General features: G+C 43.3%; 1 long non-coding RNA gene across 1 annotated transcript; it reads right to left on the reverse strand.

Annotated features, from left to right (window-relative positions):
* Positions 1 to 15,415: 15,415 nt before the first annotated feature.
* LOC139355643 (uncharacterized) lies at positions 15,416 to 22,324 on the reverse strand. The gene is made up of 4 exons (XR_011606455.1): positions 22,199 to 22,324; positions 17,642 to 17,879; positions 16,760 to 16,985; positions 15,416 to 15,548 (listed from the first exon to the last, which is right to left on the reverse strand). It is a non-coding gene; the product is annotated as an uncharacterized lncRNA (long non-coding RNA).
* Positions 22,325 to 25,539: the final 3,215 nt, after the last annotated feature.

The raw sequence follows: 25,539 nt of genomic DNA on the forward strand, positions 1-25,539 counted from the left end.
TAAAGACGGAGAGGAAGAGCAAAGATCAGCAGCTGGGAAAATATGTGAGTCAGACAGGCGAGGTTAAAAGAGACTAGGGAGAGCTGGGTGAGGCTGGGTGCTGTGGCTCACACCTGTAATCCCAGCACTTTAGGAGTCTGAGGCAGGCAGATCACTTGAGGTCAGGAGTTCAAGACCAGCCTAGCCAACATGGTGAAACCCTGTCTCTACTAAAAATACAAAATTTAGCTGAGCATGGTGTTGGACGCCTGTAGTCCCAGCTACTGAGGAGGCTGAGGCACGATAATCACCTGAACCCAGAAGGGGGAGGTTGCAGTGAGCCAAGATCATGTCACTGCACTCCAGCCTGGGTAACAGAGAGCACAACTCCACTCGTCTCAAAAAAAAAAAAAAAAAAAAAAGGGGGGTTGGGGGCTGCTGGGCAGACTCTTGCTACCTTCACCTTCACCCAGGAGACATATTTTTGAAAAATTTGGATTCAGATTTAGGATCGCCTTCTTCAAGAAGACATTCCAGGATTTTCTTTCCTTTCTGTCCCATCTCGGTTGACTTCTAGGACAGTTAAAAAATAAGAAAAAAGAAAAGAAAGCTTTAAAATTATGTAAAATAGTGGCACTGAGGAAAACAATGAATATTCAACAAGTGTTTGCCATGTGCCTGGCCCTGATTCCGCTGCTTTATATTAATTAAGTTTTCTAAGGTTTCTGTGAGGTGTAGACTATTCCTAGTCTTCTTTTGGAAATATTTATTTACTTATTTTTAAATATATTATTAAGTTTATTTTAATTACAACATATGTCAAATGTACTGAAAATAATATAGTAGACACTTATGTATTTACATTCCAAGTTTTAAAGCATTTTCTTTTTTAAGACAGAGTCTCACTCTGTCACCCAAGCCAGAGTGCAATGGTGCAGTTTCAGCTCACTGCAACCCCACCTCCTGGGTTCAAGTGATCCTCCTGCCTCAGTCTCCTGAGTTGCTGGGATTACAGGCATGAGCCACCATGCCCGGCCCGACAACGTGATCTTGAAGGCAGAGTTTACTTGTTTTACATTGTGAATCCGTCACCACATTTTTGTGATTACAGTGACCAAGCTGCAGCACGCTGTGGCTGTCCCTCCAGCAGGGCCAAGTGTGGGCTCATGCCTGCTGCGGGCTCTGGCAGGTGCTATGTCTTGTTGGCTCAGGCAGCTGGGCTCTGGAACATGGACAACTGCATCGCCCTTGGCAGCAAGCACTGCAGTGACTACCAGGGCTGTCAAGGTCCTTGGTATTATCTCTCGGTCTAGGGGCAGGTAGCACTGAGGGCCTGGCTGCAAGTGTGTTTGTCACGCAGGGACGGGCCGTGGGCACTTGAAGGCTGGTGCCAGCAGCAGGAGCCAGGCATGACTTCAGAAGCCAGCAGAGGTCACTTTTGTTCCTAACTTTGTATGTGTAATTTTGTACTCTTTTTCTTAAACAGGGCCACAAATGTTTAAGTTCAATGCCCCATTAAACCTGGATCTGCTCCTGGCTGTTCTGGGAATGGCATGGGGGTGCTGGAATAAGAGCCTGAGATTGCACTGTTCCCTCAACCTTAACAGCTCAGGGAGTCCCAGCCAGCAGTGCAATAAGGAATGTGAGAAGCACAGGCCACTCATGCATTCTCTTGATTGTGAGTGGACACTTAGCCCCTACAGTTGGAACAAGTAGTAGCTGCCTTATTTTCTATAATTCAACTTTATTTCTATCTCAAGGTGACCTTCCTCCTGGCTGATAGAAAACTGACCTCATCCCCCTAACCTCCCACACTTTTTTTAAGAGACAGGGTCTCACTCTATTGCCCAGGTTGCAGTGCAGTGGTGTAATCATAGCTCATTGCAGCCTCAAATTATTTGGCTCAAGTGATCCTCCCACCCCAGCCTCCTGAGTAGCTGGGACTACAGGTACCTGCACCACCACACTGGTGGTTTAAATTTTAAATTAAATTAAAAATTTTAATTTTAAATTAAAAATGTAGTCAACTTTTTTGTGTGTGTGTGGAGACAAGATCTTATTATAATGCTCAAACTGGTCTTGAATTCATGGGCTCAAATGATTTCCTCCCACCTCGGCCTCCCAAAGTGCTGGGATTACAGGCATGAGTCACTGCATCTGGCCTGACCTCATTGCTGGACTTCTCTCCACTGAGGGCTGGGCCATAGTTATGCAAGCCCTCCTGATACCTGAGATTTTGCTGTGATTTTAAGATTTTGATGATGCCAAACTGCGGAAGGATGGTGGGTGATCAGCTGTGATTACCACTGTCTACATCTGCATGGCCTTTAAGCATTCCTCACCGCACTTGGGTCAAGGGACTTTCGAAGGAGTTTTCCTGCATTTCTGCCTGCCCAGATAAACCCAGAGACTATACTGGGATGTAGGACCTACTTACCTCTTCAGCCAGGACCTATAGACCTTTCTCATCCCTCATTTCCCACATCCCAAATCTCAAATCCCCATCCCATCAGAATTTTCCTTTCTTCATTTTGTCCCCAGGCTTCTTGTCAAGACTTTTAGTTTGTCCCTGGGATTCCTTCCTGATCCTGGGGATTAGGCTTCTGGGAAAAAATTTCAGGAAGATGGGCAGGCTATTTCTAATTTCTCCTGTTACATCCATCCTGGGGTGACGAGCAGGGAGCAGGCCACAAACATGCATGGCAACAAAGGGAAAAAGAATAACTGGGAAAAAGAAAACAATGTAAATTAACACTCCAAAATATAGCCCAAAGCATATATTTATTCTCAGTATTTTTCTCTGGCCTTGTCCCATGAAAAACCTTGCATTCTATTTCACTTAATCTGCATTACAGCTATATTAGTCCGTTTTCATGCTGCTGATAAAGACATACCCAAGACTGGATAATTTATAAAGAAAAAGAGGTTTAATGGCCTCACAGTTCCACGTGGTTGGAGAGGTCTCACGATCACGGCGAAGGCAAAAGATACGTCTTACATGGCAGCAGGCAAGAGAGAATGAGAGCCAGGCAAAAGGGGTTTCCTCTTATAAAAACATCAGATCCTGTGGGACTTATTCACTACCACAAAAAGAGTATGGGGGAAACTGCCCCTATGATTCAATTATCTCCCACTTGGTCCCTCCAACAACATGTGGGGATTATGGGAGTCACAATTGAAGATGAGATCTGGGTGGGTGGGGACACAGCCAAACCATATCAACAGCCCTGTGAGCTGAGTTTTATACCTGCTCTATTAACAGTGAAACTAAGCCCAAGAGAGACCAGGTAACTTGCACAAGACCACACAACTTGTGTGTGGGTCTTAACCCAGCCTAGGCAATCCTCCTGTGGTGATGGTGGTGTATCGTGTGGTGAGGGCAGGGTTTGGGGCTTATTGCTATGGAATCTAGGGAAAATCTTGTGTCAGAGAAAGACAGAGCTGGGATTGTGGCTGTACCAGCTCAGCCAATTCATAACTGTGTGATCCTGGGCACATCACTTAAATTATCTGGGCCTCAGTTTCTGCATTAGTAAATTTACAAGGTAGAGCTACATTCTCTGGGCCCCAGTTTCCTCACAAGAAAATTTATAATGCGGAACTGGATGGCTTCAAATGCTCTTCCTAGTCCAGAGGTCTTCTGGCCTCCAACCATGTTTTAAATTCCCATTACCAAAGCAATGTCCCTCAAAATGATCCCACTACCTACCTACCTACACGCACACACACACACACACACACCACACACCACACACACCCTGTCAGAATCTAGGGAGCATGCTTAAAAAGTTAATTCCTGGAATCACCGAAGATTTAAGCAAGTCTGAACACAAATCTCTGGGGGTAGGACATAAGAACCTGTATTTAACAAGCTACATCTCAGACAATCTAAAATGTACCTTGTGTTACTGACTTGAAGCAAGGTAAGATTTTGTGTTAATGACCTGAAGCAAGGTAAGATTTCGATAAGGGGAGAGAGAAAAAGAACATCCTAGGAAGATAACTGGTTTGAGAAAAGGTCCAGAAATGGGTGTTTTGGGGGAAGTGAATAGACTAGTCTGACTAGAGAGATAGTATTAGATAGTTGCAGAAGTTAATCTGGGAAAACAAATTGACCAAATCCTGAGACAGAATGTACTTTTTTAGTGATGGGAGTGTTCATGTCCATTAGATAAAATGTCCTTACCTTGGCAAGGACAAAGAAGCAATTGCATAATCTAAGCCATTCTCTAGGCTCTAAGCCTTTCTCTTGGTTGTGACAGGAATATAATTTTATTTCAACCATTAAAAAAGCAACAGGCAGACATTTTTCTCTTGCAGAGTTGCATTTTCATGAGCATATTTTAGTGTGGCTTCTCCTCAGTGCCGATTATTGAAGAGTCATCTCACCCACAGTACATGCCTTCCAGATTCTGGTGTAATGGTCATGAGCAGAGGGACTACCTGGACTTGAGCCCCAGTTGTGCCAACAACCAGGATGCCTTAGAGAGGTCATTCAACCTCTCCTTCTTGCAATTTCCTTTTTTTTTTTTTTTTTTTTTTTTTGAGACAGAGTCTCACTCTGTCACCCAGGCTGGAGTGATGCCATCTCGGCTCAGTGCAACCTCCACCTCCCAGGTTCAAGCAATTCTCAGGCCTCACCCTCCTGAGTAGCTGGGATTACAGGTACCCACCACCACGCCCAGCTAATTTTCGTATTTTTAGTAGAGACGGGGTTTCACCACGTTGGCCAGGCTGGTCTCGAACTCCTGACCTCATGATCCACCCACCTGGACCTCCCAATGTGCTGGGATTACAGGTGTGAACCGCTTTGCCCAGCCTACCTTCCTGCAGTTTCTACACCTATAAAATGGTGATAATATTACTAATCCCCAACTCATAAATTTTTGTGATTAATTGAATAGAGCAGATGAGCTCTTAGAAGATGTTACTTGCTATTATCATCTCCTCATAGAGAAGTCTAGTTTATTTTCAGCTCTATCTCAGGAAATAGCTCTCCCTGGATTTTCTCATAATCATCTCTTCCCCTGCCTGGTGGGTCCTGTTTCATATAGGTGCCTGCAGCACTCTCTTCTCTAACCAAAATCATGAAGATGCTTCACAGGGCCTGACCTAAAGCAGAAAGGGAGATAGAGGGAGGAAAATAGGTGAGCCAGGGAGTCATGACTTCATGAGTGGTTTTATATTATTTTCTTGCCACATCTGTGTGGATGGATGTCGTGGTGTGTGGACTTGGCATCAGGCACACCTAGCCATACCCTTACGATCAACACTGATTGAGTTCCTACTCTATAATAGGCACTGTGTTAGGCAATGGGGACGCAGAGGAAACAAGGTAGTCATGTACTTGGATTTTTAGGGAGATTCTTGTGGGTAGGATTCCATTTCTGCCTTCATTTCTCTCTCTCTCTCTTATTTTTTAAGAGATGGGGTCTTGCTATGTTGTCCAGACTGGCCTCAAACTCCTGCGCTCAAGTGATCCTCTTGTTTCAGCCCCCTGAGTAGCTGGGACTACAGATGTGAGCCACTGAGCCCAGTTCTCTGTCCTTGTTGCTTTCTATTGTGTTACCTGGGGCAAGTCACATAAACACTTTGTGCTTCAGCTTCATTTTTTACATTGGTGTTAATAATTGAGCTGACATAGGGTTATAGGAGACTTAAAAATGATAATGTATGAAATCTTCTGTATAGTTCCTGGCACATTAGTGAATGATCAAAAAATTCTGGCCACTTCTCTGTTTCTCAGCGGTTACAAAAAATATTCTGCCTATTATTGCTTCATCATCATCATCAACAGCATCACCATCATCATCATCCCAAGACAAAATGGATAAGATTTTCTGCGTTTATGTTCATCAGGGTTATTGGTGAATAGTTTTCTTTCCTCCTTCCCTTCTTTCTCTCTTTCTTTCTTTCTCTCTCTTCCTTCCTTCCTTCCTTCCTTCCTTCCTTCCTTCCTTCCTTCCTTCCTTCCTTCCTTCCTTCCCTCCTTCCTTCTTCCCTTCTTTCCTTCCATCCTTTCTTCCTTTCTTCCTTTCTTTCTTCTTTTTGATGAAGTTTCACTCGTCACCCAGGCTGGAGTGCAATGGTGCGATCTCGGCTCACTGCAACCTCCGTCTCCTTGGTTCAAGTGATTCTTTAGCCTCAGCCTCCCGAGTAGCTGGGATTAGAGGCATCCACCACCACGCCCGGCTAATTTTTATATTTTTAGTAGAGATGAGGTTTCGCCATATTGGCCAGGCTTGTCTTGAACTCCTGACCTTAGGTGATCTACCCACCTCGGCCTCCCAAAGTGCTGGATTACAGGCGTGAGCCACCATGCCTGGCCAATAGTTTTCTTTTCTTGGGATATCTCTGTCTGGCTTTGATATCAATGTAATGTTGGCATCATAAAATGAGTTTGGAAATGTTCTTTCCTCTTCAATTTTTTCAAGGTTTGAGAAGGATTGGTGTCATTTCTTCTTTATATGTTTGGTAGAATTCACCAGTGAAGCCCTCTAGTCCTGGGCCTTTCTTTCTTGGGAGGTTTCAGGTTAGTAATTCAATCTTCATGGTACTGATCAGACCTTTTATTTCTCTGTGACTTAGTCTTAGTTGTACGTTTCTGGGAACTTACCCATTTCTTCCAGGTTATCTAGTTTATAGACACACAACCATTCATAGTAGTCGCTTATTATGCTTTTTATTTCTGTAGGACCAGTTGTAAAGTTTCTTCTTTCATTTGTGATTTTGTTTATTTGAGTGTTCTCTTTTTTAGTTAGTCTTGGTAAGGGTTTGTCAATTTTGTTTATCTTTTCAAAAAATCAACTCTTAGTTTTGTTGATTTTTTTTCCCATTGCTTTTCATTTTCTATTCCATTTATTTCTGCTCTAATTTTTATTATTTCTTTCCTTCTCCTAACTTTGGGCTTAGATTTGTTTTTCTTTTCCTAGTTCCTTGAAATGTAAAGTTAGGTTGCTTATTCGAGATCTTTCTTCTCTTTTAATGTAGGTATTTTTCGCTCTGAATTTCTCTTTCAGTAGTGCTTTTGCTGTGTCCTGTTAGTTTTGGTATCTTCTGTTTTCATTTTTGTCTCCAGATATTTTATAATTTCTCTTCTATTTCTTCTTTGACGCCTTGGTTGCCCAGATTTTCAAAAAGTTATAAGAGTCATCCTTGCATCTTTCCTAATTCTCTACAACCATTCTGTCAGCAAGGTTTACTCTAATCTAAATCTGTCAGCAAGGTTTGTTTACTCTAATCTAAAGCATATCTTGAATGTGTCCGCAACTCTCCACACCTGTTTCTTCACCCCTAGTACAGTCACTATTATCTCTGGTCCAGATTTCTAATCAGAAACTGCAATCCTCATTTGTACCTGGAATTCATTTTCCATGCACTTAAAACCCTCCACTCTCTTCCCATTGTACTTAGGCCGTTGTCCACATGCCCCCTCTAAGTCCAGCACAGTCTGGCCCCTGCCCAGCCTTATAAACTGATCTCACATCAATCTCACCCTTGCTCACTCTCCGCCAGCCACATTGGTCTGCAGTTGGTTCTTAAAATGATCCAGATCTTCTGCTGTCTGACAGCATTTACCCCTGCTTCCCCTCTTGGGGATGCCGTCCTTCAGATCTTCACAGGGCTCCCTTTTCATTCATGAGTCTCAGCTCAAATGTCACCTCCTCATTCGGAGCGGCCTCACCTGCCCACCTGGCCACCAAGTGCCACCAAAGGCACTTGGGAAAGTGCCTTTCCCAAGCTGATTTTTCTCGGTATCCTCTTTATTTCCTTAGTGCATTCTTATAACCTGCTCTCTTCTTTACTTGCTCATTACTTATATATTATGTACTTCCATTCTCTTCCAGCAAGTCAAGGAAGGAAACAGAATGGCCTTATTCATCACTGTCTTATTTAACCTTATTCATCACTGTCTCTTCCAGAGCTTAGCACAGTGACCAGTACATAGCAAACATTCAATAAATACTTCCTGATTGAGTGAATACATGAAAAAGGAAGACACAAGGGAATGAATGATGAAATAAATGGTGTTGGGTCCTAGTAATCTCCCATTGTCCTAGATCCAGTCCTGGATAAAAATCTTTGCTCCATTTTGTGTATGGTGGGGTTGAGATACTCAGCCCATGAGATGGGGTATTCTCATCTAAGGACACAACCTGACAGTAACAGAGATTTATCTTACCATACTTCCTAACAATGCCCTTGAGGCTACACCAGAGGAATTCATTCCAGACAAGGGGCATTGGCAACACTGAGGCAGCAAAGCAGTTCCAGTCTACAGCCCATTTCAGGGAAATGAATCTTGAGAGAAAAGACGAGAGCCATCAGCTCCCTACAAATAAATCCACCACAAACTAGCATGGTTGATTGATTGAGGGGCTGCGGCATTTTCTGCTGCACTTGGAGGAAACAGGGGAAGGGGTGGTAAGGTGGAACAAGACAGCATGGATGCCCACAGAACTCTATTAGCATTAGGTGACTCAAAAGTCAGTCTTCCTCCTTTTTCTTTTCTTTTCTCTTTTCTTTCCTTTCCTTTCTCCTTCCTTCCTTCCTTTTTTCTTTCTCTCTCTTTTCTTTCTTCCTTTCTTTCTTTTCCTTCCTTCCTTCCTCTCCTCCTCTTCTTCCTTTCTCTTTCTTCTTTCTCTCCTTCCCTCCCTCCTTTTTCTCTTCCTTCCTCTTTTCCTTCCTTCCTTCTCCTCCTCCTCCTTCTTCTTCCTTTCTTTCTCTCTCTTTTCTTTTTTTCCCTTCCTTCCTTCCTTCCTTTCTTTTTCTTTTCTTTCTTTCTTTTCTCTCTCTTTCTTTCTTGACTCAGAAGTTTTTCTTTCCTTTCCTCAAGTGATCCTCTTGCCTCTGTCTCCCAAGAAGCTGAGATTGTTTGTAAAAAGTTTGTGTAGCAATGGGGTCTTGCTATGTTGCCTAGGCTGTTCTTGAACTCCTGGCCTCAAGGAATCTTCTAGCTTCAGCCTCCCAAAGTTCTGGAATAACAGTTCTGGCAGTAACAACTGAGCCTGGCTGTGAGTCAGAAGTTCTAATGTAAAGCCTTTATGTCTCTGCTTCTCATGTTAAAGGCAGACTAAGTGACTTAAGAGACTAAGTGATCTGGCCTGGCATGGTGGCTCACACCTGTAATCTCAGGACTTTGGGAATCAAGGCAGGTGCGTCATTTGAAGTCAGGAGTTTGAGACCAGCCTGGCCAACATGGTAAAAACCCGTCTCTATTAAAAATACAAAAATTAGCTATATATTGTGGATCATGCCTGTAGTCCCAGCTATTTGGGAGGCTGAGGCACAAGATTTGCTTGGACCCAAGAGGTGGAGGTTGCAGTGAGCTGAAATTGTGCCACTACATTCCAGCTTTGGTGACAGAGCAAGACTCTGTCTCAAAAATAAATAAATAAATAATAAAAGAGGCCAAGTGACTTGGCTGGGCACCTGGGGAATGGGAAATGGTCCATACGCCCCTTGTTTTTACTATCAAATGAGTATTAAACTATTTTACTATCAAATGAGTATTAAACATGATTCCTCTTATTACCCAACCAACATTCTCCTCTTCCTTTTACAGGGGAACACATTAACAAAACCTTAAACCCTCCATGCTTCTGTGATAGCTTAAACAATTAACGAAACAATAAACATTCCACAAATAAAAATAAATGTTAACAGTTTATTTTAATTAAAATTCCCAAGAGGCCTGGCTGAGATCCTTATCTACTTAACATATGTAAAGTGATAGACTGTTCCTAACCCTTAATAAACAATTTATGCAAACTGCTGAGCCTCAGGGGCATTCTAACCATGCTAGACTTTCCCCTAGTCTCCACCTAGAAGGAGGGGAACCATCGGTGTTAGGGCTCTGCTAGAGGAAGCCCTAACCCAGGAAGCCATTGTATAAATGCAGGTGGAAAACTTGGCAGTTCCTGGATTTCACTTAAGTTTTCTATGGAAAATTGGGCATCTTCCCATTTATTTTTGTTGTTGTTGTTGCCCTTCACATTTCCAAGATATTTCAACAATAATTGGTTGCATGACCACATCTAAAAATGTTTAGTTCCCCAGGTTATACTTCATTTATTATACATGCCTCTTTACAGCCTGTACGGTTTTATGGATCCTTCGAGGTTCCCTTGGCAAATAAAATGAAGTTACAAGTCACATCATTGTTAAACATGTATCAGCAACCAATACCCTTGGGGCATTCTGAAGAATATCCTATTAACAAATGTAGTGGGTCGAATAGTGAGTGCCCACCCTCAAATTCACGTTCATCTGGAATCTCAGAATGTGATCTTATTTGGAAATGGGGGTCTTTACAGATGTAAATAGTTAAGATGAGGTTATACTGGATTCAGGTGGGCATTCAATCTAATGATTGGTGCCCTTATAAGAAGAGGAGATGCCTGAAGATACACGCAGAGGGAAGAATGCCATGTGAAAGTGGAGTCAGAGATGAGAGTGATGTGGTTGCAATCTAAGGAACACCAAGGATAGCCAGAGCTGCCAGAATCTAGGAAGAGGCAAGGAAGGATTCTTCTCTAGAGCCTTCAGAGGGAGAGTGGCCCTGCCAGCACCTTCACTTTGGACTTCCAGCCTCCAGAACTACGAGAAAATAAAGTTCTGTTGTTTTAAGCCACTGAGTTGTGGCCATTTGTTATAGCAGCCTTAGGAAACTACTACATACATACAGTCTTCTGTAGAATAAAAACTATCCTCAACATTGCTCATTCATTCATTTGTACATCCACTCAGCTGTCATTTTTGTGTCTATGTGTGTGTGTGTGTGTGCAGGGGTCGGGGGGCACTGACCAAGGCCTGGAGAACGCATGGATCATAGATGCAGTTTCTGTCCTTGTCCTTAGTACACACACGCTAGGGTCAGGGCAGGCATCGTGGGTGTGCAAGCTGGGCAGTCGTACATGCACGGGGCTCAGGAGGACCCTGTGCTCAGTTTAATGCTCTTCTCTTGCTGTCTTGAAATGCTTACTAGTTTTTGAACTAGAGACTCCTCATTTTTTTTTGAAAGAGGAATACAGATAAATGTATTAGTTAAATACTGATTTTACAGCCATTTCACCTTAAGACAATGTTAACAGGTTTGTGGGTTAGGGAGGGTACATGAGGGGGCCTTCGGAAAGAAAACAATGTAAAGGATGATTAAAACAGAATCTTGGTTCAAAGGTATCCTCTGTTACAGCCAGTAGGATTTTGGAGCGAGGGGACTGGGCATGTGGGGAGGCATGGTAATGCCAGCGTCAGCTACAGCTCCGTTGAGAACCAGGACAAGGAAGTCGTCTCTGTGAGCTCCAGCGTCAGAGGCAGAAACGAAGCAATGTGCAAGGAGAAGGTCCATCCCAGAGCAGGTCAGAGCCGGAGGCTCCCTCCAGGCCCCCATGCCATATCTTAGCAGTCATCTACTTTCCATGAATTTCGTTTTGTTGTGTTTGCTTTGAATTCTTGCTGCAGAATCTCTGGCTTTTTGCCCCCTGGACAAAAGACTTCTGCTGGGGCGAGGAGGCAGGTCCAGAGGGAGTCCAGCTGCCGCCTGGCCAGGGGCCAGGAGGAGCAGGCAGCAGGCGGGTCAGCCCTTGGACCACCCCTGCCTCACGAGCAGGATACCGTCTACCTACGCTCTCCCTGGAAGGATCTTAAGGCTTGGCTGAGTGTTTGCCACACTGGCTTGAGAAGCAGAACGTTTTGTTTTTACTCAGAACCCCTCTGCATGTGATGGGGTGAATGAAGGATCTGCAGTGGACTTGAGGGAGTGCCGCTTGGCTAAACTACCCAGCTCTTGTTTTGCCAGGGGACAGACATGTACAAGCTGCAGGCAGAGCTGAATCGCTCCAAGCGGGAGGAGGGATTCTAATTTTGAGAGATGTTGGAGGTGAAGGAGCAAAGGCCCGCAGCAGTGGGAAGGCACCTGGGGGAGAAGCTGTGAGCTGCATTTTGACGAAGGTGTGCTGTGTGGTGACTGAAGTGTCCCCCACCAGCTCCCCAGGAAGTGTTCAGTCACTTCTATGTCACACCCCACAGTTTTGGAGTCAGATTTGGTATTGGGGATGCAGGGCCGTGCCATGGCTTAAGAGGATGGGGCAAGGGCAGCTCCCCAGGGGCCAGTTGCATCCAGGTACATGGCAAACAGATGCCGTCACCCTAGAGCAGGGGGACCCCTCATTTTTATTTTGCACTGGACCCCACAAATTATGTAGCTGGTCCTCACTTGAATAATTACAGAATCACGGGTGCTGTCGAGCAGATAGAGAGGAGAACCCATAATCTGGGGGCATGTTTTACTAAGGCAGTGAGGTAGGATACATTAAAGGAAACGTTCGCTCACAGACAAGTTTCATTTGCCAGATGGTCATTTAGGCAGAGGGAACAATGTGTCCGTAAGCATGGTAGGTGGGGGAGTGGGGGTGGAGAGCATATGGGTGATTGGACATCAACAGGACTTTGGTAGTGCTAGTACCTAATGTACCACTAGGGGGTGCTCAGGGAGAATTGATGATAGACATGGGTCAGATCTCAAAAGGCTTTGGAAGGACTATGCAGGCCTTGGGCTTAGTCCAGAAGGTGATACGGAACCATAGAAGATATTGATCAACAGATGACAAGATTGGATCCCCCAATTCTGTTCCTCCAGGATTCCAGGAAAGGCACCCTGTGCTCAGAGACCCAGGCCACAGACTTGTATATCAGGAAAGAATTCAAAGCAAAGCTGGGCATGGTGGTGCACACCTGTAATCCCAGCACTTTGGGAGGCTGAGGTTGGCGGATCATGAGGTCAGGAGATGGAGACCATCCTGGCTCACACGGTGGAGCCCTGTCTCTACTAAAATAAATAAATAAATAGGCGGGCCTGGCATGCACCTGTAGTCCCAGCTACTCGGGAGGCTAAGGCAGGAGAATTGCTTGAACCTGAGAGGAGGAGCTTGCAATCAGCCAAGATTGCACCACTGCACTCCAGCCTGGGCACCAGAGCGAGACTCTGTCTCAAAACAAAACAAAACAGAACAAAACAAAAAGAAAACAAAGCGAATAAGAATAAATCGATCCTCTTTTCTAGTGTCCACTGCTTTTTTCCCGAATACTGATAAAGTATATGAATAACAATATTTGTTTAGAGCCTGTCAGGATTTGCTAGCCTGAAATGAGATGGTCCAGGAGGCCTTTCTAGTGAAGCACTGTGGGCTTGGCCTCTTGGGGATGTTCAGATTGGTCACCTTCAAAATAAGTTTCATGCAACACAGGAGATTTTCAGGAACATTAGACCTTATGGTAGGCTGAATAATGGTTCTCCGAAGATGTCCATGGTCTAACTCCCGGAACTGTGAATGTGTTGCCTTACGCAGTGAGAGGGGCTTCGCAGTTGTTATTAAATTGAGGATTTTGAGATGGGGAGATTAGTCTTGATTACTTGTGTGGGCCTAGTGTAATCACAGGGTTATTATGAGAGAAAGGCAGGAGGAACAAAGTGAGCAGTAGGAGGTGTGACTACAGAAGCAAGAGGCTGGAATGAGGCAAAGAAACAACCACTAGCCAAGGAATGCAGGAAGTTTCTAGAAGCTATGAAGGGGAAGGAAATGGATTCTCCTCTGAAGCCTTCAGAAGGAATGTAGCCATAGCATCATTTTTTGTTTGTTTGTTTTTGTTTTTTTGAGATGGAGTTTTGCTCTTTTTGCCCAGGCTGGAGTACAGTGGCACGATCTTGGCGCTCTGCAACCTCCTCCTCCTGGGTTTGAGTGATTCTCCTGCCTCAGCCTCCTGAGTGGCTGGGACTACAGATATGTGCCATCATTCCTGGCTAATTTTTGTATTTTTAGTAGAGACGGGATTTTGCCATATTGGCCAGGTTGGTCTCGAACTCCTGACCTCAGGTGATCTGCCGGCCTCGGCCTCCCAAAGTGCTGGGGTTACAGGCGCGAGCCACTGTACTCAGCCTACTATTTGAATTTTGGATTGTGTTTCAAAGTATGTTCAGTTTAGAGATTATCTCTATTTGTGGTTTTATAGTCCATAAATGCACACATATGTATATGATAAATATAGATAAACAGGCTGCCCCTTTGTCTGGTCTGTGGACAGATGGGATAATTATTCAGGACTCCAATCCTACAAATTGGTTCATTTATAACTGGGTTTGATTCTAAATTTCCTTTGTGTAGAACAATCAAATCAGTGTCATGTAATTGCAAGTATTGCACAATTACTAGAGATTTGAGCTTACTTTTCATTATTTTCACCATTAGCGGTTATTTACATTCTCACAGTAACATTTTCTCTATATAGATCCACTTAAAAACTGGCCTTAGGAACTACATAAATGAAAAGAACTGGATACATAGTTTCTATTAAATTATTTTTTGGGGTCAGGTGTGGTGGCTCACCCCTATCATCCCAGCACTGTGGGAGGCTGAAGCAGAAGGACTGCTTGAGGCAAGAAGTTTAAGACCAGCCTGGGTAACACAGCTAGACTCCCTCTCTACCAAAAAAGTAAAAATTAAAAAAGATTAAAAGAATACATTCCTTTTTACATGAATTTTTTTTTTGGAGGGCAAAGTCTCACTCTGTCACCCAGGCTGGAGTGCAGTGGCGCTATCTCTGCTCACTGCAACCTGGGGTTGCATTTCCTGGGGTGATTCTCCTGCCTCAGCCTCCCCAGTAGCTGGAATTACAGGCACCCGCCACCAAGCCCAGCTAATTTTTGTATTTTTAGTAGAGACAAGGTTTTACCATGTTGGCCAGGCTGGTCTTGAACTCCTAACCTCAAGCGATCCGCCTGCCTCGGCCTCCCAAAGTGCTGGGATTATAGGTGGCCACTGCACCTGGCCTTGCATTGATTTAAAAAAAAAAAAATTTCAGAGAAGTCTCTACGGTTCATAATCAGAACACTATATAGAGGTACGTGGGAAGTTGTTCTTATTTTGTGTGCTAATTTCAGAGGAAATATAAAGAAATTAGAGTGGTTATGTTAAGGGGTCAATTTCTTTACCAAGGTTCTCATACTGACCGATATACAAAAAGGACTGTAAACAACAAATATAATCAGAGGAAATTTTCTCACATGCGTATCTGGTCAATTCATTTTCCTGCTGGATATCCTTCAATGGCTGCCCATTATTTACAGAATAAAGTTAAAATTTCTTGGCATTGTGTTTGAGAGGCTTTGCACTGTGGGCTTAATCTTTCTGACATGATATCTAGCCCCTCTTCAAAAACACCCTGTGCTTTGGCCTTGGAAAATGATCCCTGCCCCATGTCGCGCCCTTCCTCCGTCCGAGCAGCACACACAGACTTATTTTTGCCATCCTTTACAATTTGGCTCCCATGCCAGTATGTCCTCTCAGATGTCTTCCCGAGCTGCCTCCCCTTCTCCCTGGCTCAAACTCACAGCTTTCTCCTTTATGGGCCCGTGATACAGCCACTATAATTACTTGTTTACAAGCTGTCATCCCCAACAGACTGAACCGCTGCAGGGCCATGACTTCCTTCTTTTCCTCTGAATGCCCTGCCCTTGGCAGATACGGGCAGTCTGAACCTGTCAGTCAGTTCTTCTCAGTTCCTTTTTAGTTCTGAAAGGGTGAAAGTATGGATTCTGTATTTAAGGATTCATATCTTTGAAGACCAGGGACAACTATTATTTGTATTACACTGCATGGATAATTTAAGACACTTACAAAGTTAATTTCTGTCTATACCTGAGCACATTTAAGTGCCTAACTCTTGCATAAGAAAGAATTCTGGCCGGGTGCGGTGGCTCATGCCTGTGATCCCAGCACTTTGGGAGGCCGAGGCGGGCAGATCACCTGAGGTCAGGAGTTTGAGACTAGCCTGGCCAACATAGTGAAACCCCATCTCTACTAAAAATACAAAAATTAGCTGGGCATGGTGGTGGCGGGCACCTGTAGTCCCAGCTACTCGGGAGGCTGAGGCAGGAGAATCACTTGAACCCAGGAGGCAGAAGTTGTGGTGAGCTGAGATCATGCCACTGCACTCCATGGAGCCTGAGTGACAGAGTGAGACCCACCTACCCCACACCACCAAAAAAAGGTAGAATTAAACTGTAACAATTTTATACCTGCTATATACACACTTTATGAAACTTTTCAATGTAAGAATTGTAATCCTACATCTCAATAAAGTTTACTTCTAAATGCATTAGCTGAACTGGGTGTGGTGGTGCACACCTGTAATCTCAGCTACTGGGGAGGCTGAGAGGGGAGGATTGCTTGAACCTAGAAGTTTGAGATCAACCTGGGTGGCATAGTGAGATACCCATCTCAAAAAAAAAAAAATCATTAAGGAGCTTACTATCTTATAAAGAAAAGGAAAAATAGCATTAGCCTATCTTTGTGTAACAACAGTATGTTGCTGGATTTGTTTTAAGAAGGGAGCTGTCATAGCTAGACAAAGCTACAGCTATCATGGTTAAAAAATAAAACTGGGGGCCAGGTGCAGCGGCTCATGTCTGTAATCCCAGCACTTTGGGAAGATTGCTTGAGCCTAGGAGTTTGAGGCTACCTTGGGCAACATAGTGAGATCCCATGTTTTTTGTTTTTTTTTTTTGAGATGGAGTCTCACTCTGCTCTGTCACCAGGCTGGAGTGCAGTGGCACGATCTCAGCTCACTGCAACCTCTGACTCCCTGGTTCAAGCGATTCTCCTGCCTCAGCCTCCCGGGTAGCTGGGATTACAGGCACACGCCATCACGCCCAGCTAATTTTTGTATTTTTAGTAGAGATGGCATTTCACCCTGTTGGCGAGAATGGTCTTGATCTCCTCACCTCAAGTGATCTGCCCGCCTTGGCCTCCCAAAGTGCTGGCGTGAGCCATCGCGTCCGGTCGAGACCCCATCTTTAAAAAAAAATTAGCTGGGCATAGTGGCACACACGTGTAGTCCCCAGGTACTCCAGCGGCTGAGGTGGGAGGATCCTTTGGGCCCAGGACTTTGAGGCTGCAGTGAGCCATGACAGCACCTCTGCACTCCAGCCTGGGATACAGAGCCAGATCCTGAGTCAATACATAAATAAATAAAATGGGTTAATATCTAAATAAGATAATAATCTCAGGAAGAAACAAATTGAATTTTTTGGCATTGATGTTGACAATGAAAACCATTTATCCATTTAAACCGGTGTGGCATCCATTTATTATATTTAGTATTGCCTTTTAGAAACAGAACTGCCTGAACTGCATTTCTGTGAATCAAATAGATCTTATATTTCCTGGTATAAGTCACCCAAGACAATATTTTATAGAGCAACTGTCCTCAGGAAGATATACTCTGGTTTCAGTTATTCAATGGGATTTCATAATAAAGTTAAACCAGGATTGAAGGACTTAATCTGCTGCTGCAAACAGTTTACAGTTTTACCATCAGCATTCATTTCTCTGTGACATAGCATAATTTAGAAAATTCAAGGAAAATGTTAGTGAATCATAACATCAAGCCTAAGCAGTCATTGGTAAACCTCTGTATGCCACTGGCAATTTATCATTTGACTTGCTACCCCTCCACCCAAGTTCATAATCTTCTTGACTCCCCAGTTAACATTAAATTTCCAGTTCACACCTACCAAAGGAGAGTTTCTGTAGGATAATCCTGGCATTACTGGCATGGGAATCATCTGGGGTTCATGTGAAAGATGTAAGTTCCTGGTTCCTACCTCCAATCCACTGAATCAGAAATCTTGATGGCGAGGACCTTCCCGACATAGTTGATTAACCAAAAGGTTTTAGTTTTTCTCTTTTCCTCATAGAAACAGGTCCGGAAGTAGGTAAACGAGGGTAGTAATGGCAGCTTCATGCTGCCATCTGAGACCAGAGATCCTTCTGGCTTTCTTATATATTTTTATTCTCATGGTGTCAAAATGGCTGCTCCATCTCTAAGCACTGAGCTACATTCTGGGAAGGAAAAAGGGAAAAGAGTAAGGGAGAAACTCAAGAGGCCTGCTGCTGAGTCGGCCATCTTTAATATACTTCCTTAGGAGTTCCACCCAGTGAATTCCACTCGTTTCTCATTGGCCAGAGGTGGGTTACTGGTCACCAATAGCAAGGGAGTCTGGGGAGGTACGCTGTAACAGGGGACATTGACATCCTCACTAATCAGAACTGTATAGGCTGGTCGCAGTGGCTCACGGCTGTAATCCCAGCACTTTGGGAGGCCGAGGCAAGCAGATCACTTGAGGTCAGGAGTTCGAGACCAGTCTGGCCAATATAGCGAAACCCCGTCTCTACTAAAAATATAAAAAGTAGCCAGGTGGTGGCGTATGCCTTTAGTCCCAGCTACTCCGGAGGCTGGGTCAGGAGAATCGCTTCAATCCAGGGGGCGGAGGTTGCAGTGAGCCGAGATTGTGCCACTGCACTCCAGCCTGGGCAATAGAGCGAGACTCTGTCTCAAAACCAACCAACCAACCAACCAACAAACTGTATTAATAAGAAAGCAGGGAAGAATGGATTTTTAGTAGGCAATTAATGTCTGCCACACACGTCTTTTTCTTTTTGATAACTTTTTGAAATAAGTAGGCAATCTGGTGCTTTAACTTTATGTTACTTTTTATAGTATTTAAATTATATTATATAACGTTCTTAATTACCTTTTGGATGTTTAAGAATGTTTTTGCATCTTTTCATATGGCTTTGTTTTGAAAACCAAAATATTCTTGAAGAACTGTCTTCAATTTTATAATGGTTACCAGTGGCAAATTAAATTTGGTATATTAAATTTTCCTTTGTATCTGGAATAAAAAACTATCAGATGAGAGTACAACTAGCTAGCTATTATGAATCATATGTCTTATCACTGATTGCTGGTATAAAATCAATTATATTCTGATACAAAATCTTCTGGTTCCATGTCTTAACAAAAAATTATGGTCATAATAAGGGAATTCATATTTTCAACTGTGTCTCTATGCAAATATTTTTCCCCTCTTTCTTTACCACAGCAACACTTTTCAAGTTTTAAGAAAGTCTCTAAAACTGAGAGTTTCATATTTGATGGTTAAAAAAATTTATATGTTATCTAATGTGATGTTCAATATATGTAAATACTTAAAAGAATTGTATTTTAAAAGGGAAAGGTAAAGAAACTTAAATGGAATGAAAATTTTTAAATAATTTATAATTGCATCAGAAACATAAAATACTATGGGATACATCTAATGGAGGTGTATAAGACCTCTACACTGAAAAGTACACAACGTTGCTGAGAAATTAGAGCTAGATATGTCCCTAGCATAGGAACCTGCCCTGTGTACCCAAGGACATCCTATATATCAGTGCTTTATGTCTGTGGCTGGGATGCATCTTTGAAGCTTATGAATGTTGGCAGACACCCATCATCCATTAGGCACAGGTGTCTGCTATCAAATGTGGGCCACATTGTCATATTTCCTATTTATCTTTAGTGTTTATTATAAACTACCAAATACAAAATTTCTCATTCTGATGCTGAATACTTGTCAAACCATCAGATGTTTACTGATTATAGAATGGAATCAATTCTTCTTTTTTTTTTTAGAGACATAGTCTTGCTCTGTTGCCCAGGCTGGAGTGCAGTGGTGGGCTCGAGCAACTCTCCTGCCTCAGCCTCCTGAGTAGCTGGGATTACAGGCATGCACCACCATGCCTGGCTAATATTTGTTTTTGTTTTTTTTTTTTTTTTAGTAGAGGTTTCACTATGTTGGCCAGCCTGGTCTCAAACTCCTGACCTCAGGTGATCTGCATGCCTCGGCCTCCCAAAGTGCTAGAATTACAGACATGAGCCACTGTGCCTGGCCTAGAAATCAATTCTTTCTTCATTGTGTAAACCCATGATAGCTTTCCTCCATTGGCTAGTGCCTCTTCTGTGATGCTCCTCTACTCAGGTACCTTAGTTTGGATTCTCAAGGCCCAAACCCCCTCAGGCTCCACCTGTCCTGTCTTACTTCTCACTACTCTCCAACACAGCAGCATAGAGTAGTGGAAAATCTTAATTCTGGAAATCAAGAATGCTGAGTGTATTGCTGAATGTGCCACTTTTTACGTGGATGTGCCTTTATGCAAATCATCTTCCCCCTCACACAGGAGTTTGAACTCCCTGAATTTCTTTTCCTTTCTTTCCCTTCCCTCCCCTCCCCTCCCCTCCCCTTCCTTTCCTTTCCTTTGAGACAGAGTCTCGCTCTATTGCCCAGGCTGGAGTGCAGTAACACAATCTCAGCTCTGCCTCCCAGGTTCAAGTGATTCTCCCACCTCAGCCTCCCAAATAGCTGGGATTACAGGCATAAGCCACCACACCTGACTAATTTTTGTATTTTTAGTAGAGACGGGGGTTTCACTGTGTTGGTCAGGCTGGTCTCAAACTCCTGACCTCAGGTGATCCTCCCACCTCGGCCTCCCAAAATGCTGGATGTGAGCCATCGTGTACAGCGAACTCCCTGAATTTTAATCAGAATAATAGCACCACTGCTTGCAGTATTTATCTACACATTCATTTGACTGCATCTTTGCTTCAAAAAAAATTGCCCGATTTTTTTTGTGCATCAATCATTAATTAACCATTAACTAATGATGCAAAACAATTAATTTGATTTTAATGTATTATTGTTTATTATAATTATAATATACAATATAACACATATTATTTATAATAATGGATATAATTTATTATTGTTTATTTTTATAACCATATCATTTTAAAATTTTATTTTTCTCCTCATAGTGGTGGCTGTGAACATAATATACAAACAAAATACTTATTGAGCCCCTAATTGTACACTGAGATAAATACTGTGAGATATGGCAAGACCTATAAAATAGTACTTACCTTTAGTCAACTTATAGTGTTACGCACTTAACCCAAGTTATTTATTTATTTATTTATTTTTGAGATAGAGTCTTTCTCTGCCATCCAGGCTGGAGTGCAGCGGCGTAATCTGCAACCTTCGCCTCTCGGATTCAAGCAATTCTCCTGCCTCTGCCTCCCAGCTAGCTGGGACTACAGGCGCACGCCACCACGCCCAGCTAACTTGTATTTTAGTGGAGATGGCGTTTCACTGTGTTGCTCAGGCTGGTCGTGAACTCCTGAGCTCATGTGATCCACCCGCCTCGGCCTCCCAAAGTGCCCGAATTACAGGCATGAGCCACCGCATCTGGCCTTTTTTTTAGTTTTTTTTTTTTTTGAAATGGAGTCTCCCTTTGTCACCCAGGCTGGAGTGCAGTGGCACTATCTCAGCTCACTACAACCGCAGCCTCCCAGGTTCAAGCAATTCTCCTGCCTCAGCTCCCTAGCAGCTGGGATTAGAGGTGCGCGCCACCACGCCCAGCTAATTGTGTTTTTTCTTTTTCCTTTTTTTTTTTCTGAGAAGGAGTCTCGCTCTGTTGCCAGTGCAGTGGCGCGATCTCGGCTTACTGCAACCTCCACCTCCCGGGTTCAGGCAATTCTCCTGCCTCAGCCTCCGTAGCAGCTGGGATTACAGGTGCGTGCCACCATGCCCTGCTAATTGTGTGTGTGTGTGTGTGTGTGTGTGTGTGTGTGTGTGTGTGTGTTTTCTCTGAGATGGAGTCTCACAACGAGATCATTGGCGCGATCTCGGCTCACTGCAATCTCCGCCTCCCGGGTTCAAGCAATTCTCCTGCCTCAGCCTCCCCAGTATCTGGGACTACAGGCCTGCGCCACCATGCCCAGCTAATTTTTGTATTTTTGGTGGATACCAGGTTTCACTAGGTTGGTCAGGATGGTCTCCATCTCTTGACCTCGTGATCCGCCTGCTGGGCCTCCCAAAGTGCTGGGATTACAGGCGTGAGCCACCACGCCCGGCCTAAGTTTTGTATTTTTAGTAGAGACTGGGGTTTCACCATGTTGGCCAGGCTGGTCTCGAACTCCTGACCTCAGGTGATCCAGCCACCTCGGCCTCCCAAAGTGCTGGGATTACAGGCGTGAGCCACTGCGCTGGGCCTGAAAGCTCCAAGATTCGAATCATGGCTTGGTCTTTCTGGTAAGCAGCCCCCATCCAGGGACCCAGCAAGAGCCACCTCATTAGAACAAAAGACACTCCAATCACCCAAGAAACTCCAAAGTATTTAGGAGTTCGTGTCAGGAACCACAGTCAAAAACAATATGTTACAACAAAAGATGCAGCTAGCACCTCTATTGCTCAGCAAATTACAAGGGTTGTAGGAGCTCTGTGCCAGGGACTCAGGGCAGAGAACAAATATATATTTCTTACTATATCACATCACACCTTCAATTCCACTTGAGCTCCCCTTTCTTCTTCTACTCCTTCTCACAAAGTTACCATGAGGAATTCCCTCCAGTTTGTTGGCCATTCTCTCCCGCTTTCGCTCCCCAGACAGCAGTCCTGCTCCCGGCTCCTATGCACTTTGGCTCCCGCTTACCTGAGCAGCTGGTTGGTGGACTGTGTGGGACCACTAATTGTTATCCATAGGCCCTGATTGGGGGAGGACCCTGAGGTAATAATCCTCACACTATCCCCCTCACCAAGTAATTATGGGGGCAAATGAAACTCTGTCTTTTGGGCTCTTGAGTCACAGAACGCTTTGGCATGACCCTCTGCAGAGTAATGGATATGCAATCTAGACTTTGCCTAAAATTTCAGGGCAGTCACTCTTGAACTCCAGAACTCCTTTCTGTCTGGTGGATGAATCCACGGCACATCCCATAGACTCTGGGTCGTAAATACCTGATGCACAAGAGACAGACACCCTATAAATCATAAACACTAACTTTGGTAGAGCCTGTTACCAACATTATTTCCTGGGAGCCAGATGAATACAAACCAAAAGTCTCCCGGTCCCTTTTCTGCCACTGGAGTGTGACTCATGGCAACTCCCTATGCTTTCTGTCTCTCTCTTCCCCCAGGTCAGTCTCACCATCCTGTTTGGGGATTTACATAGTGGTTGTGAACCAAAGATTCACTTTGGAGGGAAACCTGGCCTAGTGATGATCCTTAGGCATCTTGTTATATATTAAAATATATGGGCCGGGTATGGTGGCTCACACCTAGTTCCCAGCACCTAGGGAGCCAACACACGAGGATCGCTTGAGCCCAGGAGGTTGAGGCTGCTGTGAGCCGTGTTCATGCCACTGCACTCCAGCCTGGGCAACAGAGCTAGACCCTGTCTCTTTAAAAAAAAAAAAAAGAGTCAACACATTTATATATTGTATTATGTTCAAAAGGAAGTAGCAATTTGGTTGTTTTATTTTGGGATCACTTCAAGTTTATAGACTAGCTTAAAAACACAACGCATTGCATGTTTACTATATCATATACTTATTATTGGCCAGGTGTGATGGCTCATGCCTGTAACCCAGCACTTTGGGAGGCCAAGGCAGGTGGATCACTTGAGGTCAGGAGTTCGAGACCAGCCTGGGCAACATGGTAAAACCCGGTCTCTACTAAAAATACAAAAATTAGCTGGGCATGGTAGTGCAGGCCTGTAGTCCCAGCTACCCAGGAAGCCTTGGCAGGAGAATTGCTTGAACCCAGGAGGCGGAAGTTTCAATGAGCCAAGATTGTGCTACTACATTCCAGCCTGGGTGACAGAGTAAGACCCTGTCTCAAAGAAAAAGAAAAAAAAAATATATATATATAGAGAGAGAGAGAGAGAGTATATATATATAGAGAGAGTAATATGTTACATATTACTAATATATTTTTATTACCATTTCATTTATATAGTTATTTCTGTAAAAAGTATGCATTTGTATAGAAATACACATATGCATACATTTCTATAGAAAACTATGTTAAGAAAAGGGAAACCATTGTAAAAAAAATGTGTAATTTTTGTATCTTCCTTATAAATCCTTGAAGACAAACCACTAAATTTAATACATCTCTGATCATGATGATTCATAAATGGTAGTGGATGAAAAATATATGGCTGCTGCTCTCAAAGAATTTATAGAAAAGTAGGCATTTCATAAGTACTTGGTGATGTATAATGCACTGATCTTTGGAGCTTGGGTAACCTGGCTACTTAATATGTCACACCTTGCCGCTATCAAATAAACACCCAAAGGTAATGATTTCAAAGGTTATTCTAATTAACAAGGGACTACTTCAGACTCTGACAGAGTATGGTTCACTAAGTACAGTTTAATCATTAAGGCAATAATATTAATTATGCCTGCTTTCTGAGAAAATACCTTATCTCTTTATTCTTATTAATAAGCATCTCAATTTTATAAATTACATTTAAACTTATGTACTGAAGGTTATGCAAAGGCAAGGGAACATTGTTATAGATAGAAACAATAAATTATTTACCCAAAGCTATTCAGAAAACACTAGTCAAAACTGAAACTAGGCTTCCAAACACCCTGTCAGTATTTAAATATGTCAAGGTCAAAGTCAGATTAAGCAACCGGTCTTAGATATTTTTAGCAGTAGCTACAATTAAGATTTAATAACACTACTCAGGTCTGGAAATGTCATAATGTCATACACTGATTATTGTCTTGAAATTCATTAAGAACTCCGTAATCATAAGGATTTGGGGAAACAGGCAATGGAAAGAATATCTTGTTGGTTACCTACTATGAGTCTGGTGCTCTATGGTTCATTATGAAAATCATCTCAGTGAATTCTCGTGACAACCCTGTGATGCACATTTTTAAATCTTCATTTCATCGATGAGGAAACAGGTGAAGTAATTTGCTCTGGCTCATCCTGCTAGTAAATGGAAGAGCTGCACAAGTTTAAATCCATAAAATAAAATGCAGAGAAGTACAAAGACAGTTGTATTTAATGACTGTAAAATGTATTAGAATGTAAATAAATAATACCTATCTAAGTCTTTTCCTGCTTATTGATGAAGGTCAATATTTTGAATACCTAGTGAATATCATGACTTTTAAAAATTTATTTATGAGATAGGATCTTGCTCTGTCACCCAGGCTGGATCTTGACTCACTGCAAACTCCGCCTCCCAGGTTCAAGTGATCCTCTTGTCTCAGCCTCCCAAGTAGCTAGGATTATAGACTTGCACTAGCACACTCAGCTAATTTTTGGAGTACCATGGCTTTTATGTGATGTCATCACTGGCCCCTATCCATTCACTTTAGTGATTGTTCTTCAAGCTGAGGCCGCTGTAACAAGATATTTTTTTTGGGGGGCAGGGGGGCGGGCGGGGAAGCTAATGTGACTTCTACTTTTCATCTTTCCAAAAATCTTTTCATATTTGGGGACCTACCTATCTTGATTATGCAAAAAAAAAAAAAAATCAAAGAGAACAGCTGTACTTGATTCTGGGGCTGAAATCAGTAAGTATTTATTGAGAATCTACTTTGGTGCCAGGCACTAAGGCTAGGTACTGGGGCTGCAATGGGGTATTGGACAGTCAGACTAGGTCCAAGACTACTTGGGCTTGAGTGTTTGGGAAAGGCCTCTCTCAGGAGGTAACATCTGTGCTGAATTCGAATGATAAAGAGGAGCCAGTGATGCGAAGATCTGGGCGCAGAATAACCCAGGTGGTGGGAGTAATACATGCTCCATTCTGATGCAGCAACACGCCTGGCATGTTATAAAAACAACGAGAGGCAGAGGTTGAGATCAGGTGG

This window comes from Macaca nemestrina, chromosome 8 (assembly GCF_043159975.1).
Source record: "Macaca nemestrina isolate mMacNem1 chromosome 8, mMacNem.hap1, whole genome shotgun sequence".
NCBI classification, from domain to species: Eukaryota; Metazoa; Chordata; class Mammalia; order Primates; family Cercopithecidae; genus Macaca; species Macaca nemestrina.